Below are 17,108 nucleotides of genomic sequence, written 5' to 3'. Positions count from 1 at the left end.
ATATGAGATAGATAGATATGAGATAGATAGATACGAGATAGATAGATAGATATGAGATAGATAGATATGAGATAGATATGAGATAGATAGATAGATATGAGATAGATAGATAGATATGAGATAGATAGATATAAGATATGAGATAGATAGATATAAGATATGAGATAGATATGAGATATGAGATAGATAGAGATATGAGATAGATATGAGATATATAGATAGATAGATATGAGATAGATATGAGATAGATAGAGATATGAGATAGATATGAGATATATAGATAGATATGAGATAGATAGATATGGGATAGATATGAGATAGATAGATAGATATGAGATAGATAGATAGATATGGGATAGATATAAGATAGATAGATATGTGATAGCCTGGGGGATGTAGGGTATGGGGAGTGTAGCTGTACGGTAATTAAAGGGGGTTTGTTAACCCTTGCTATTCGTGATGCCAGGGTGAGGGCTCCTCAGTAATGCTTGTCCTACCGCCACCCTTCCCAAGAGCGATAGGGAGGTAGATAATAGATTTTCCACAACCGGAGAGTTTTCTGAAACAGAATTAACTTTTACTGAAGGTTTTCTGCAAGCTTCAATAACATAACAGTCTCTAAGCATAACAACTACTTTCCTTGGAGATTGACAAAGGTTGGGACTTTAGCATTTAGAGTCTTTTAGTATTGTGCACTGTTCCACTGGATTTAGGGGTTTAGTTGCGGTCCAGTAGTCACGCTAGCATTAGCAGGGATTTAGATTTGAACTCATGGTTTGGTTCAGCTAAGGCTGGTAGGTTTTTAGGCCTAGCGTGTCTTTGAAAGTTGCGCAGAACCCTCCTGTTAGTCCGGCATCCACGAGAGCAGCAACCGAAGAGAGCGATAATTGGACGCAGCTCCCTTATATGGGCAGGGGCTGGACTAACGCTAATTGGTCCAAACTGATGTCAATCACCATTACAGAGATTTGTGGGTAACATGTGACCCAAGGACCTCCAAAGGTCCTCCAACATACCATAGAGGTTATTAGCATGGTCACATGACCGAAGGTCCTGCAACGCTAAACAAGGTAAGTACTATACATTACTATAAAATATATATGATTATTAAATACATACACATATTAACATTAGAGAATTAGACTTGAGGAGAGGCGACTAGGGGCTGTCCCACCTGAGGAACCCTACCTGAAGGTAGTTAATCTGACTTTGGGGACCTCTACACTAGGTACGGTATGCAATACGGTACCGGGACACCACAGATAGATAGATATGAGATAGATAGATAGATAAAGAATAAGTCAGCCAGCACTGACCAGCCAAGTGCTGGCTGACTTATTCTTTGTCTGTATTACACATACGGGGTTGTGGCTACCTCCATGTTGACCTACCTCTATCAGGTGTGTATATAAGGTGTCTTGGATGCTCCAGATCCTGCCACGCTTACTGAACTGTTCACACAGAGGCATATACACAGTGTAGGGTCCGTCCCAATGAGGCCACCTTATCACGGTGGGACGGTCCAAGCTATTTTACCGCCGGCGGAGACAAATTTGCGAGCTAAGTGCCTCATTATTTCATAGTTTCACATTTGCATCTATTACACCATAGCTGTATAGCTCTCCATGTTTTATCTGCATTAGAGATGAGCGAACTTACAGTAAATTCGATTCGTCACAAACTTCTCGGCTCTGCAGTTGATGACTTTTCCTGCAAAAATTAGTTCAGCCTTCAGGTGCTCCGGTGGGCTGGAAAAGGTGGAGACATTCCTAGGAAAGAGTCTCCTAGGACTGTATCCACCTTTTCCATACCACCGGAAAGCTGAACTAATTTATGCAGGAAAAGTCATCAACTGCCGAGCCGAGAAGTTTGTGACGAATCGAATTTAATGTAAGTTCGCTCATCTCTAAGCTGCATGTTCATGTTTCACCTATATCCTTGTGCTGGCAGTGTGCTGCTGCATTCTTCTGTTGCTAGATAGATAGATATGAGATAGATATGAGATAGATAGATGATAGATATATAGATATGAGATAGATAGATAATGAGATAGATAGATGATAGATAGATATGAGATAGATAGATGATAGATATATAGATATGAGATAGATAGATAATGAGATAGATAGATGATAGATAGATATGAGATAGATAGATAGATATGAGATTGATAATGAGATAGATAGATAGATATGAGATAGATAGATAGATAGATAGGAGATAGATAGATATGCGATAGATATATAGATATGAGATAGATAGATATATAGATAAGAGATAGATAGATATGAGATAGATAGAGATATAGATAAGAGATAGATAGGAGATAGATGATATGAAATAGATAGATAGATAAGAGATAGATAGATATATAGATAAGAGATAGATAGGAGATAGATGATATGAGATCAGTCCATCTCCAAACTTGTGCGAAAAATCCTTTAGAACTTTTAGTCACGCAATTCCTCCCTTTGACCAGCAGATGTCTCCCTTGTGTCAAAACTTGCGAAAAAAACAAAACAATACAGCCCGCGATTCTATTATTTTTTTTTTATCAAGTTAAAATGAAACAAAAATATAATTTTCCCTCTGACGTCACCGCTCGTCTAAAGTATCGATTCATTGTACACGTTTACTAGTTAACAAAAAGCAATTTTTCTCTGCCCTACCACACCGCCAGACTTAAAGATGGCTCCCACGAGCCCCCCCCCCCCTCCTCCCTCCCCCTCTCCTCTCCGCACCATGACAACCACGCAAGGCGCGTACTCCTACAGCCTATCGCCTCCTGAAACTACGCCCACCCCACACGAACTCTCACAGGATGCTGCGGCCACGCCCCCTCTGCTCGCTGATTGGCTGTCCGCCGGCCGGGGCCCCGCCTTCCTCCGTTCCAATGCGGTGAGCGGTGAGGTTGGCCGCAGAGCGGTAGAGTTGTATGGCGGCTCCGAAGCTGATGCGTCGCTGCGGGATCTGGGTAGAGCGGTGACCGGCGGGCAGTTGTGTAAGTTTAGCCTGAGCTGTATGATCCTTCCGGGGACCCGTTGCTTTTTTTTTTTTTATCGGTTATTTAGTTTCTTTGTTGTTGTGCACTTGTTGTATCTTTATGTTGGTCGCTTCCGGCGCCGTTCACACAGTGCGGTGCCCCCCGTGCAGGGTAGGGTAGGTTCACCGTGTTCTAGAGGACATGTTCACACTCGGACAAAGAGTTGGCTCTGACTTTCTTTTGGACCCATCCATTATAGCATGAAACTTCTTTTAGTTTTTAACCCCTAATTGCATTATTCTCTGCATGAACCTCTTCCTCTTTTTCTAATGGTTTATTCCACTGTTGTAATGCTATTGATCTACATGTGCTCATCCTGTTCCTGCTGGTTTAGGGGGAACAGTAAATTGTGTGTGTGGTGGGGGGTTAAGAAGAGAAAAACTGGATGACTGCCCCCTATTGTTGTGACGTCTGTGCGATTTTCTTTACGTCGTATGTGAAAAAAATGGATTTAAAAAAAAAAATCCTCCTGTTCTAAAAAAAACTCATGTCAACGAGTCCGCACTAAAGGAAGAGGCCCCTTTTTATTGATACAGCTGCTGCAGAACATCTTTCAAAAAAATGTTTTTTTTTTTAAGTCTAAAAGGATGAGGATCACTGCATCTGACAACTGAAATCACAAGTGATTGCCTCCAGATTGCAGCTGCCCAACAGTGGCCACTACAGGGAAAGTGTGGTATTGCAGGTCACATATTCTGATATCTGGAGAACTGTCTGATACATTTGTTTCCTAACTGTTCTGCCTAAAGCTCTTGCAAAACTACTACTCCCAGCATGCCCGGACAGCCTTCGGCTGTCCGGGCATGTTGGGAGTAGTAGTTTTGCTACTTTTTTTATTTTTTATAGATAAGTGTTTTCCAGCATGCCCGCATGACAAGTTGTAGTTTAACAGGCAGTGAGTTATTCGATTAGTGCCCATTGCATCAGAATGGGTGTCCTGCAATACCACACCTCACCTGTAGTGGCCACCGATGGGCATGTTTAATCTGGAGCCGATCGCAGATGATTTCAGCTGTCAGACAAACTGGATCCGAAAGCTGAAATCACCGGTGATCGGCTCTAAATTTTAGCTGCAGACTTGCCCTCCAGTGACCACTACAGGAGAACTGTGGTATTGCAGGTCACCCATTCCAATGTATAGGGAACTAACATCTGAAGGCGGCACACTGGTGGGGAAACACCGTAATAGTTGGTCAGCCTGAGTCCTCCAGAGCGGGAGACTCTCTTTATTCCTATGCATGGAATGAAGTGTTCTTTTTATGACTATATATTTAAAAAAGTAAATAAAAAAAAAATAAAAAAATATTATATATATTATAAAAAAAAAAAAACATTTTTTTAATTTTATTAGCTTTTTTAGTAACGTTAAACTCCTGTAGAGAAAAATATTGTGTCTGGGCTTTTTCAGATAGTGTTTGGATGCTTTGTTTATACCTCCAAAAATAGGCACCCTAGACCATCGCTATCTGTGAGGCCATGTCCAGTGTTCAATGATTTTATCAGATTGTATATTGTGTAAAACTGAACCATTTTTTTATCTGCTGTGTGTGTGTGTGTGTGTGTGTGTATATATATAATTCGGTACTTGTTTAAAAAAAAAGTACAAATCTAAAAGTTAAAAATGACACATGCGAAAATTAAGATTTCAGTATGCGCAAAGAATAGTAAGAGTTTACATAGATAATGAAATGATTCGAAATGTTAACAATGCTAAAAATTCCACATACAAACAGGTTAAAAACTTACAGATGGGGAAATAGTAAAAATGACACGTCTGTAGATTAAAAAATTTTTTGTTAGAATTACAATTTTCGTCTTTTTTTTTTCTAATTACAAAATATGCCTGTATGTGTGTGTATATATTAATATACAGTAATTGGTTATTTTATTAATTTTTTTTTTTTTTTTTGGGGGGGGGGGGTAAAGTTAACTGGTCCTATTATCTAAATTGAATAGACTAGACTTAAAGTGGCATTATATGGCTCCTTGAATCCGAGTGTTTTTTTTTTTATTTTATTTTATTTTTTTTATTTTTTTTTTACTTTTTGAAACCTACTATTCAGCCCTGCGCTTAGGGGGTTAGGCATCAGGTTTCAACTTGAAAAAGAAAATATTTTAGTCCGTAGCTTCTCCCTAAGGAGGCCGGCAGAGGCCCCTTTCCTGTCCTTTATTACATATATAGCATTCCTTAAGTGATACTTGTAACATTCAGTTCTATCTCCATAGAGACTTTGTATAATAGCCTGTTTGTTCTCTGGACGTAAGGATAGATTAAAAAAATAAAAAATAAATAAATAAAATAATTTTTTTTACATAGTCTCTCTGCTGTCATGGAATATTCTGTATTTCCCGCTGCTGGCCCCTAAGTGTGCCCAGATGTGTTGCACAATCTACCGTATATTCTGTCAACTTTAAAGCTTTTGACAAAATCGGGCTCACCATTTTTTATTTATTTTGCCTCCAGCCTGTTACCCAAGGAGTTGTTATAATTAATTGTCGGAGTATTCTTCTCGCTGTGGAGGAACCTGCAGGCGTGAAGCCGATCATGTGTTTTGCGCTGCTTGCTCGGTTATTTTAAAAAGCAGTTTATTGGCATAATAGACAAAGTTACAACAAGGCAAACACAATAAGAGTGTGTGTACATCTCGCACCCCATCTTCCTCCGCTGTCCCCCCACAGCAGTGTGCCGTGTTACTTCCTTTCCTGTATGGTTTCTTTTTGAAATTCGCTGTTTTGGGCAGATTTGGTTTGCACTTTTGATTTATGCAATGTGTTTTTGTCTGCCCACCACTGCCCTCTCCATAGACTAATGTGGGCAGCAAGTAACCTGATCCCTCAGTGAGCTGATAATCCACCTCCTTTTTGTGAGTGAGAATTTTAGGGGGTGAGGACCTAATCAATGCACATGGATAAATTTTCCTCAATATAATTAGTTTCTTCACTTGTGCTATTGATTTCAAAGTTTATGTTCTTGTTGATAGAAAGGTTAGTGACCATTTTATAGAGATAGATATCTATACATTTTTTATTTTATTTTTTGGCTGAAAGTTCTCAAGATGGGTCACTGAAGTCCCTTCTCCCCCCCCCCCTAAAATTATGAGCCTTAAATGGGGGGGTTGATGAATTTAAAGGGCCACACGATTGGTTTAGCCTTGAGTAGGATCATATATAAATAGTGTGCTGGAAGAGGGGAAAAAATTCAGTCACTGTCTCTGGCCTCTTTTTCTGGATGGCCCTAAAATAAGCCCTGCTGGATCGGTAATGTGATCTTGGTGGGAAAGGGTCATATAGGTCACTGAACCATATGTCTTCTGTAGATGGATTAAATTACTGTTGTAAATAAAGAACCTTGAGGGACGTTTTTAAAGGAATTTATTTTTGCTTTTGTGCAACATATTTATCAGAATGTCGCACTGGGGTTGATAAATTAGACACATATAGTCAAAAAATTATTAATCTCTTTGTATGACTCCTAATCTGCAACTTATTACCCCCTTGGGCAAAAAAGGTCAGCAACCCCTACAAAGTGAAAAAGCAAAGTGCGTACCTGTCATTTTGGTCAAAATCACTTCAGCAAAAACTTGCACACATTTTGCGCACCAAAGGCATGTATGCGACTTTTCACACCCCAAAAAAGATCTAAATCGGATGACAAAAATCCCCTTCCTGTTTATATTTAGTGGAACATTAAATCTACTGTGGGGAGGAACTTGCATAACTTTTTTCTTATTTTTCTTGGTCAGGCTAAGGTCCTGTTTACATTTGATATATACAACTGTAAAAGCTTCTGACTTAGAAATACAATGAAAGGCTCCAATATAACCAATTACTTGTATCCATGCATGTCAACCTGACAGGTCTAAGATACGTGTGCCCTCTTGGGTAAATTGAGCTATATTCATACACCCATTTTCCGGGAAAACCACATGCTAAGCAGAAGCCATAACTATATCTGTACCTTTTATAAACGAAGTATCCAATGGCAGCCCTCAACTAACAATAATTTTATGGTTCTGATTTATGTCCCTAAAGCCACGGGACCCAAAAATTGTCATTCCCCAAAGCAGGAACCATACAGCAGTCTTTTATGCTTTTAAAGCAGATTGATCAAGCGCAAAAACGTATCCCCTATCCAAAGGATAGGGGATAAGTTTTAGGTTGCTTGGATCTCCTGCACAGGACTCCCTGGGAATGAAGCGCGTAGACCCGTACAAGGTGGCGGCCGACACTCCCCCCTCAAATGCTGTATCTCTGACTCTCCCATAGAGATACATGGAGGCGGCGTGTTGGCCGCCCCTTCGTTCGAGGGTCAACACGCCCCATTCCCAGCGAGAGCCGTTGTCCCAGCAGTCAGACCCCACACAATCTAAAGCTCACTCCCTATCCTTTGCATAGGGTATAAGTTTTTGTGCACAATAGTACTCCTTTTAATAAGTGTGCTCTTCATTTCCATCATCACGGTTTCACAAGATAAAGCAGTAACGTTTTAGTCAAGAGTCCTTCAGTCTTGTCAGCAGGTCATCCTGAAGGAGTCGGAAATGTTACTACTCTATCTTGTGAAACCCTGCTGATGTAATGGTATAGATCTCTCTCTCGTCTGTCTTTGATGGTCTTGTAAGATTAGAGACTTGGAGTCCAGGCCAGGGAACAGGGATGATCAGAGCTGAAGACCAGTAGATAATACACCTAGAAATTGATGCTTGGCATTGGGTGTGTGTTTTTAGTTTTTTTTTTTTTTTTTCTTCTGGTAGCAGTCCTAGTTCCTGTCAAAAAATAATAAAATTTAAAATCTGACGTTTCACCTAACTGGCTCCTGAAGCCTACAGCATTTTTGTTGTCTTAAAATCTAGCTCATCAATGTAGCTTAGTCTTTACATGATTGAGGTTCTTCCAGATAACTTTTACACATTTGGAAGGAAGGACAAAACATCTGGTGACCTCGTGATTGGGGGATACAAAGGAACTGTGCAAAATGTCGCTGTGCAGATCCAAAGGACAATGGTCAGGTTGGCTGAACAATGCATATGCCGAGTTTTCCTGAAGCTGCCACTTCCTGGGTCTACCAGGCTTAATTGTAGGATATAGTTGTATTTTGCAAAGAAAGTCAACTGATAACTCGTGTCCACCCGTCTGATCACAAATGGACCGTTCGGTTATTAATGCTACTGACCCTGAAGACAGGGAAAATGCAGAAAGTGTAAAGTGAGCACATTGGAAAAAGAACAAAAGTTAGTCAAGTGACTTCATCTGGTCTTGTAAGGCTCTTCTGTGTAGACGTGGACTAATGTATTTGTACGGTAAAACCTTACAAAAATGTGTTAATGGACATGGACAATGTGTAGAGGATAATTTTTGAGATCATTCACACCTTTGGCCATTCTTCACAGGCGCTCAAGGCTGTTTGTTGAATTGTCTACCTTCAGTCAACACCACATCATTGTCCATAAATCTGAGTATACGCATGAGTTTACCTACCCAAGGTCAGCAACATATTTTTAATTGTCTGCAGGGTGGCATGATTTTACTATTGGAATCTGCCATTACAAACCAATATGGATGAACTTTAGATTTAACCTAGTCGTAGACATTAGAGTTTGCGGCCTCCAGTCCTTGGTTCTCCTGGGGGGAAAAATGGTGATGAAAATGTTAAGCAGCTGCTTTCTTCCCCCTCATTCATTAAAGAAACACATGTGGTTGGATGGGTAAATCTGAGCCGATAGTAGGGATTGACCGATATTGATATTTTAGGACTGATACCGATATGTTAACTTTGAGGCCAATAGCCGATAACTTATACCGATATTCCGGTATAAGTTATCGGCTATTCCCCCGATAATCGGACGATCCCTAGCCGATCGACAAAATAATCTGTTATCCTTTTATGCTGTTGTCAGCTGTCAGAACATTGGCTTTCTGGATTCTATAGTTCTTATTCTGCCTAAAGCTATCTTGTGATTTGGCCAAAAATATTCCTAACGACTATAACAAAGCTGGTCAATAACTGGTTTGGATGAAGCCATATTATTCCATTGGAATATGTGTAATCAGTTTTACATAACAGATTTGCTATACATGTGTATTCAGAATTGCAAAGTTCTCACACGTACAGTATCCTGTGCATATTTGATGCGCAGGATTTGAAGCTGTGTTCAGTCATTTCGTTTCCATTGAAATCTGCAGCTTTATATCCTGTGCATATTTGTGTGCACACACCCTTGGGGAAGGGTTACACGTAGCGTATAGGCTGTGTATTTCATGCTGCAGGAAATACACAGTATATTTTGCTATGAGCAGACACATGGGGCTTCCCCGCTGCAGCCCTGTGTGTGCAGTGAGGTTTGGAGGCCGGCCCATGCATGCCATTGTGTTGGGCCCACCTTCAGATCTTACTGCACACACAGGTGTGCGGCATGGAAGCCCTGTGGCTGCTCATGGCAAAATACGCTGCATATTTCCTGCTGTCTGACGGATTACTTGCAGCGTATACACTACATGTGAGCCTACCCTAAAGCAATGTTTATCATGCAAGAATGGAACTAGTTAAGTATGGTAGAAATAGATTGTACAGTACAGTGGTTTTAACCCATTGAAACAGGTTATATGTGCATATTATCAGTTTATGTAATGCAGAAATGAGAACCACAATGTCGTCCTATAAAAAGCTGTTCCCATGCTGGATGCTTTGAGCTGCACGATATGAATTTTTAACCCATACCGAAACACCGGTTTGGCCCCTCCCCCTCGGGAATGAATTATTAACCCTGTGCTGCGCTGTCCCCACATCGGGGAGTTAATCATATGTGACCCACCAGCGCTGATCTGCCCCCCCCCCACAAATTAATTTTTAGCCCAGTGCAGGACTGTCCCCATCGGGGTACTACTCGCATTTGTCACCCGCAAAGCGCTGCCCTCCTCGTCCTCCTGTTTGTTGCAGGCGCTGGCACTCTATACCAGTGGTCTTCAACCTCCATATGTTGTAAAACTACAACTCCCAGCATGCCCGGACAGCCGTTGGCTGCATGTCCGCAGGTTGAAGACCACTGCTCTATACTGTATCCCTATGCCCGGGTTACAAAAGGTAAACAAAATAAACTTTAACTCACCTTCCCCGTCGGTCCGGACCTGCTTCCTACTGAAGGGAACGTCGGAAAGCCGGCAGCCTATCCCTGGCCGCAGCAATGTTCCGCCTCGGCCTGAGCCCACTGTCATGTAAGGAGCCGGCTTCTTACATGACAGTGGGCTCAGCCTATCACCGGCCGAGGCGGAACATCGCTGCGGCCGGTAATAGGCTGACGCCTCTCCGACCTTCACGTCCACAGGAAGAGCGTAAGGCCAACGTAGGAACATTCGTTAAAGTTTATTTCTGTTTACCTTTTGCAGCCCGGGCATAGGGATACAGTATAGAGTGTCAGCACCGGTGGCCGCAACAAACAGGAGGACGAGGAGGGCAGCGCTTGCCGGTGATATGAGTATTTACCCCGATGAAGACCATACAGCTCTGGGCTGATAATGAATTTTTGGGGGGGGTGGGGGGGGGGGGCAGAATACCGTTATATACCGTGGAACTGCCATAAGTTACAAAAACACCGCGATACACATATTTGGCCATACCGCCCAGCTCTACTGTGCGCCACCAAAAACCTCACTCAGTGAAGCAAGAGATTCCGGGCCTTAACTCGTGTAAAAACTTTGCAAAAAATATTTAAATGTCTGCTGGTTGTCAAATAGAGGTGCATGCTACATACATGTATATTTGATAAACCTTCTTAACGCACTGAGATTCTTCTAGCATTTCTTGGTCCGAACATTAGACATTTGGTGGTAAAGACGGGAGTGTAGACAGTCAGGGGTTTCGATTCATAGTTAGACGGTGGTAAAGACGGGAGTGTAGACAGTCAGGGGTTTCGATTCATAGTGAAACTATCAATAGCAGAAGCAACTCCTAGATGTCTGCTGGTTGTTATGGAACAAAGTTTATTTATGGGCTGGATATAATAAGCCGCTGATATACATTCAGTGACCTTATCTTAGAATAGTATACATTCTAGTTTGAGTAGTTCTTCTCGTTTAAAGGAGATCTCCACGTCAATCGGTCACCCCACAAATACATCTAGGAGGCAGTAAATGGGTATACAGACTTTGGCCAGGTATACAGCCATAAAGTGGCCATCAATAAAACATTAGCTATATAGTGGCTTGAGAGCTTAAAGCGTACCAGTCATATCCATAAAAAAAACGTGTGTGTGTGTGTGTGTGTATATATATATATATATATATATATATATATATACACACTAGCGGAGTACCCGGCGTTGCCCGGTTTCTCCTTCCTAATCCTTGTTGGGGAGGAAAATAAACAAAGGAGGAAGCTTTTGACTTCCTATCCCCGTCCTCCTATCCCCGTCTGTAATATGTGACCAGGTATTGAAATATCTCCAGCCGTACAGAAGTTATGTGGGAACATACATTTCCCATTGATTTGCGTGGGACTTTAAACAAAACCCCCAACCCTCAAAATTAGGGGTCGTTAAGGGTTAAATTAACTATCCTATATTTTAAGTGGACATATAAGTAACATGTGACCAAGTATTGTCGAAATATCTCCAGCAGTTTAGAAGTTAGGCTGTAATATATATTTCCCATTGACTTGTATAGGACTTTAAACATAAACCCCGCCCCTGGCAAATGGGGGTGAGTAAGGGTTAAATCACCTATCCTATGTTTGTTGTTGACATATGTAACGTGTGCCAAGTTTCATGTTAATATCTTTAGCCGTTTGGACGTGATGCTGGAACATACACACATACATACATACGTTGCGTTTTTTATATATATCACTCAGTACCTAATCCTGACTATGTACAGTATATCTATTTTTTTGTCTAGCACCTTTTTTTTTATTTTTTATTACACTTTTTTTAATTTAGCTCACTAGTCTGAATTCCTCTCAAAGGGAGGGGGCGTGGCCTCTCTGTGCAGGTCTCCGCCCCCCCCCCCCCCCTCAGTATGCTGTCTGCTCACATCTACCCTAGCATTAGCAAAACTACAACTCCCAGCTTGTCCTCGCTGACTGTAGCAGGACACAAGCTGACAGTGGGAGGAGCCCTGTGCTCACAGCTGTCAATCAAGGAAGTGTGTCCATGACATAGGTGAAGACGCATGGACATAGCAGGACTAGTGTGTCCAGGCAGGGGGGGCAGTTGTTTGACTGGCTTTTTCCGTATGAAATACTGAAAATGTTCTAATGAAAGCAATTGTAAAACCTATTGGTTATACATGCTTTACAACATATCAAAAGTTTTCGTATCTAGCAGTGCCCATTTAAATTTAAAACTTGGAGGTTTCTATAACCCCTGTAGTTTGGATCTCCCTTGAATAACCAGGAGCCTGGAGGAGGTTTTGAGCACTTACTGCCACTGGCTTCTGAAGCAGTCACATTGAAGTGTAATGACTTCTTCAGATACTCATCTGCATATATATTGATTATCAAAGTAAAGTTAGATGCATGCGTCGGAGTAAAATGATAAAAACGTACACTGTTCAGGTTAAGCAATTCTTTTGCTTGTTTTATAATGGCGCGGTTCACAGGTTATATAGCCTCCAGAACTAACATAGAGTATTACCCACATTATCGATCATTACTCGTGACGTGTGCGTTTGGCTTTGTCATCCGCGAGTTTTATAGCCTTTATAGATTTGCTTTTCTCCAAGCGTTAAGCAATCGTAATCTTGTTCCCCTCTTCCTCCAGATGGTCAACCTGACACAGATACTTTATTAGTCGGACATTATCAGGCGTTGTCCAGGATACGGATCTTGGTACAGGCATCGCTATCTCTCTAAAACATTAATATTGGTAATAAAGTTCAATCTTGATTGTCAGGCCTCACCGGAAGAAAGGCTGATGCCATCTGTTTCAAATGAGCAAATATTAGCAAAAGCCAGGCAAAATGTGACAGTCATTTTATACCAATTTATTTATATTGAATCCATTACAACATGTGTGGTGGTCCTCCTCCCCATACTGGCTCCAAATTTGTTGAGGAAGGATATGGTATGGGGCTGGTATGGTTCTTCAGCTGGTTGTATACTCCAGCTTCCAGCATCTGTCCAAGTAGAGTTTGTGGAAGGTTTTCTGTTCACGTTAGTGCATAAAACAAGATGGTGGTTTGGTGTGGTAGAACGTTACTGCTTGCCTAGGACCTCAACTCCAACCTAAATGAGAAATCTTTTGAGTGCTAGAAACCCACTAAACAAAAACTGGCTAAATCTTGTTTGCCTTGAGTAAATTTTTATCTTGTGTGAACATTCCTGAAGGGTCAGAACCATAAAATGTTCATTAAAGGGGTACTCCACTGTTAGACATACCTGATCACGGGGGGGGGGGGGGAGTGTTGGGGTTGCCTCAGCCGTCCGGAGCTAAGTTTTCTTCGAGGCTGATGACGGTTGGTGCAGGGGACGGGGCATCATGAAGTTACCGCCCGCCCCTCGTGACACCCCTTCCGTAGACTTGCATCTTGCATTGAGGGGGGTGGAAGTGACGTCACGAGGGGGCGGTGACGTCCCTATGCCCCGTCCCCTGCACCGCCCGTCATCAGCCTTGGAGAAAACCTTGGCTCCAGGCTGCTGAGGTATTGGGTTATTGCCGGGGGGGATTGCCAGGGTAGGATAGGGGATAAGATGTAAGACTGCGGATCCCGCCACTGGGACCCCCCCCCCCCCTTGATGACGGGCGGTGCAGGAGTCTAAGTATCGAGGTGTCACGGCTCCGCCCCCCCTCGTGACCATGCCATGCTCCCTCAATGCAAGTCTATGGGAGGGAGAGTGGTGGCCGTCACGCCCCCTCCCATAGACTTGCATTGAAGGGGCGAGGTGTGAGGTCACAAGGGGATGGAGCCGTGATGTCATGATACTCCGTCCCCTGCATCGCCCGTCATCAGCCATAGAGAGAACCTCGCTCTGTGCAGCTGAAAAACGGGGGTCCTGCAGGGAAGATCCCCGTGATCTTACATCTTAACCCCTATCCTTTTGATTGGGGGGGGGGATAAGATATTTAGCCCCAGAGTACTCCTTTAAAACGTTGACCATGACACATTAGGAAAAATTCCAACGTGCCGCTATTGTGTCCAATGCTATTTACAGAGTTAAAGATTAATAAGAGGGGACCATACACCTTCAAGGGCTGTGGGTCAAACACACTCGGTTCTGATGCATGTGCGCTCTTGGTTTGGCCAAAGTGGTAATCTGAGAAGGCCACAGGTAGACCCCTCTGGTGACTTCTTATCTATAGAGGGAACAAATGGGTTAGTGTTTACATTTAACATGCCTGATTTTTCTTTTCTCTGACATCTGTTGAGTAGGGGGGTGGGTGGGTGTCGGGTGGCCCCCTAAACACTAGACAGTTTGGCTTTTCTTTGTGAATAGGAGGCCTTAAGGGTCCTTTTGCTTAACATAAATTGGTGAAACAGTGCTGATCTAATACTTAGGAACTTTTGAAGACCATATATTTTCCCAAAAATTTTTTCCCCCCGTTTAACTCCCTTTTTTTATTATATTTTTTTTTATTTTTTATTCTTTTATCTCCTTTGACTGGCTTGGATTGTTATGTAAGGCAATATATTGGCGGCAGCCTTGTCATGATAAAGGTTTGATCAAGTCTCAGTGGTGACCCCCCCCCCCCCCCCCCCAAAAATCTCTTTTTCCTCGCCCTACCTCCGCTTGTATTGAGCACTACCAGTTCATAGTGGTACATGTAGTGACCCTAACCTGGCTTTACCAAAGTAAATTCATAAGAACGCCAAAGGGTAAGGCACAGTAGACAGGATAGGAGATTTTTATAATGTGATTTTAAGTACCGTATTTTTCGCCGTATTAGACGCACTTTTTCGGTGCGTCTTATACGGCGAATACACACCTTCTCAGTTCAGGGATCCCCTGTATGGCCGGCGCTCTCCTCCCTCGTCGTCGCGTACGTGCGTCGGCGTGCGTAACAACGTGATGACGGCGACGGAGAGCGAGGATACCCGGCCGGCAGCGGAGACATTCACCCAAGGCTATAACCCAAGGCTATAACCCAGTTTAGTGCGGGTGAACAACCTTTCCATTCAAGTCATATATGGAAAAATTGGTAACCACTACAAAAGAAAATCCCCATTTGGCAAAAGAGCCGAAGTTAAAGGGACAAATTTACACAAAAAAGAATGTGTAAATACATGAATTCCCCCACCCCCTTGTTATCCCAAATGGTACACAATGGCGGAGGTTGGGGCCTCATGCCTTACAGTGTGAGAATTGGCTACATAAAAACCTGAATCTTATCCAGTGTGCTTCAAAGGGTCAACAATGAATTGTCCAAACAACCCTACCCCCTCCAGGTCAGGAACTGAGGTGGAGAACAGGACAATGGCTGCTTTCTTGTCTTTGTTTTCAATGTAGTCTTCAAAGGACCCCTGCCGGTAGGAGGATGGTATAGATAAAGCTTAATAAACTAGTGGAAGCATATAGGCAAGTTACTCAACTAGGACATGCAGTGTTTGGAGATGTTTATTGGGGAGCTCCGGGGGGTTACCTGAACTCTGGATCGGAAAGTCTCAACATTGTCCAATCCCATGCTGTTAAAACTTTGGAGTAAAAAGGTTTGGGTGAAAACTTCCAAAAAAAAGCAGATGTTATTTGAGCGATGAACAGCTGGAGAAAAAAAGGACCTTGCCCTGAATTTTACCGGATTGGAATTACGGTACCAACCATTATAGAGCTCAGGGAAACTCTATAATAAAGAAGGGAGGTGAAAAATGTTAACGCCAAAGTTAACTTTATTTATTTTTATATAATTGGAAACCTAGGATGGCCCCAGTTGAGCCTAGAATGTGTCAAACTTTGGCCCAACTGCTAGAGATTGTAGGTACTACTGTGACTAGAGTGTAATGACGCTATTAGGAATGACAAACGTCAAGAGTTAAAGTAATACTCTGCTGGAAATATATATATATATATATATATATATATATATATATATATATATACACATGTATGTATATATATAAAAAAAAATTATAGATCAACTGGCTCCAGAAAGTTTAATCAGATGTGTAAATGACTTCTATTAAAAAAAGAAAAAGAAAATTCTTAACGAAATTCAAAAAGAAAAGAACTTCATGCAGAGCATACAGCAGCTAAGTACTGGAAGGATTAAGATTTTTTAAATAGAAGTCATTTACAAACCTGTTAAACATACTGGCACGAGTTGATTTGAAGAGAAAAAAAAAATTCTACAGGAGTACTCTAAGACTCCATAGGTGTCGTTACAGCCGGGGCACGATGACTAGTTTGGGAAGCCAGACACCCCGATTAGCTGAGCAACGCAATTTATAGTCTCCTTTTTCATGAATCGGCAGGAGGACATCCCGACATGGCCGGAAACCTTCTTCAAGTTGTCACTAGTTATGGGGTCTCACCTGGTGACCGGTTGGTTCCCTTGATCTTGTTCTGAGCAAATGTGAATTTGTTTTTGTTTTTCACCGCTGTGCACAAATGATAAAGCTTTTTTTGTTTTGTTTTTTTTGTTAAATAATTTCTTGGAAACAGGTTTTCATCTTTTTGCATGTTTAGTAGATAACCACAGGCAAAGTCTGGGGGAGGGAGATAAAAACATTCCAGAGAGTTGTATGGGAAAGTAATAGCAAAGAATGCTGGGAGTTTCGGCTCTGAAGCCTGGAGGATTGAGCAATACCCTATAACCTTGATCTCTGAGATTTTGGCGTAACCCTACTTTGAACCGTTTGGCTTCCTTCTAACATTTCCGGAGGTCGTGCAGCCGTCAAAACCACAACACCCAGGATGAAGTTGATTTCACAATGACTTTTCAGGACATCTGCTCTTAACCTTTTGTCTGAGACAAATGTGCTCTATTAAACCTCCGACGTCCTCTAGTTTATGTACTGAAGGTTTGCTCCATTTGCTTTTCCATTCTTCAGCCACTAGAGTGTAGTGAAACCCAAACAGACCATAAAAACTCTTTTCTTAAAGGCAATGTACACTTTTGCAAACAATTCTTATTTATACATATGT

At 42.0% G+C, this 17,108-nt stretch overlaps 1 protein-coding gene across 2 annotated transcripts in view; it reads left to right on the top strand.

The window, feature by feature from the left end:
- The first annotated feature begins 2,780 nt into the window (after positions 1–2,780).
- The window catches only part of RESF1 (retroelement silencing factor 1), a 32,946-nt gene continuing 18,618 nt past the window's right edge, over positions 2,781–17,108 (top strand). The window contains exon 1 of one of the 2 annotated variants that reach the window (XM_056517542.1): positions 2,781–3,001. The gene's annotated coding sequence lies outside the window, so the exon portion shown is untranslated. The remainder of the gene's footprint in view (positions 3,002–17,108) is intronic. The other variant, XM_056517541.1, reaches the window with a different exon arrangement.

This window comes from Hyla sarda, chromosome 4 (assembly GCF_029499605.1).
Source record: "Hyla sarda isolate aHylSar1 chromosome 4, aHylSar1.hap1, whole genome shotgun sequence".
NCBI classification, from domain to species: domain Eukaryota; kingdom Metazoa; phylum Chordata; class Amphibia; order Anura; family Hylidae; genus Hyla; species Hyla sarda.
The sequence above is the reverse complement of the archived record's forward strand: the minus strand, read 5'-3'. Positions and strand labels throughout refer to the sequence as shown.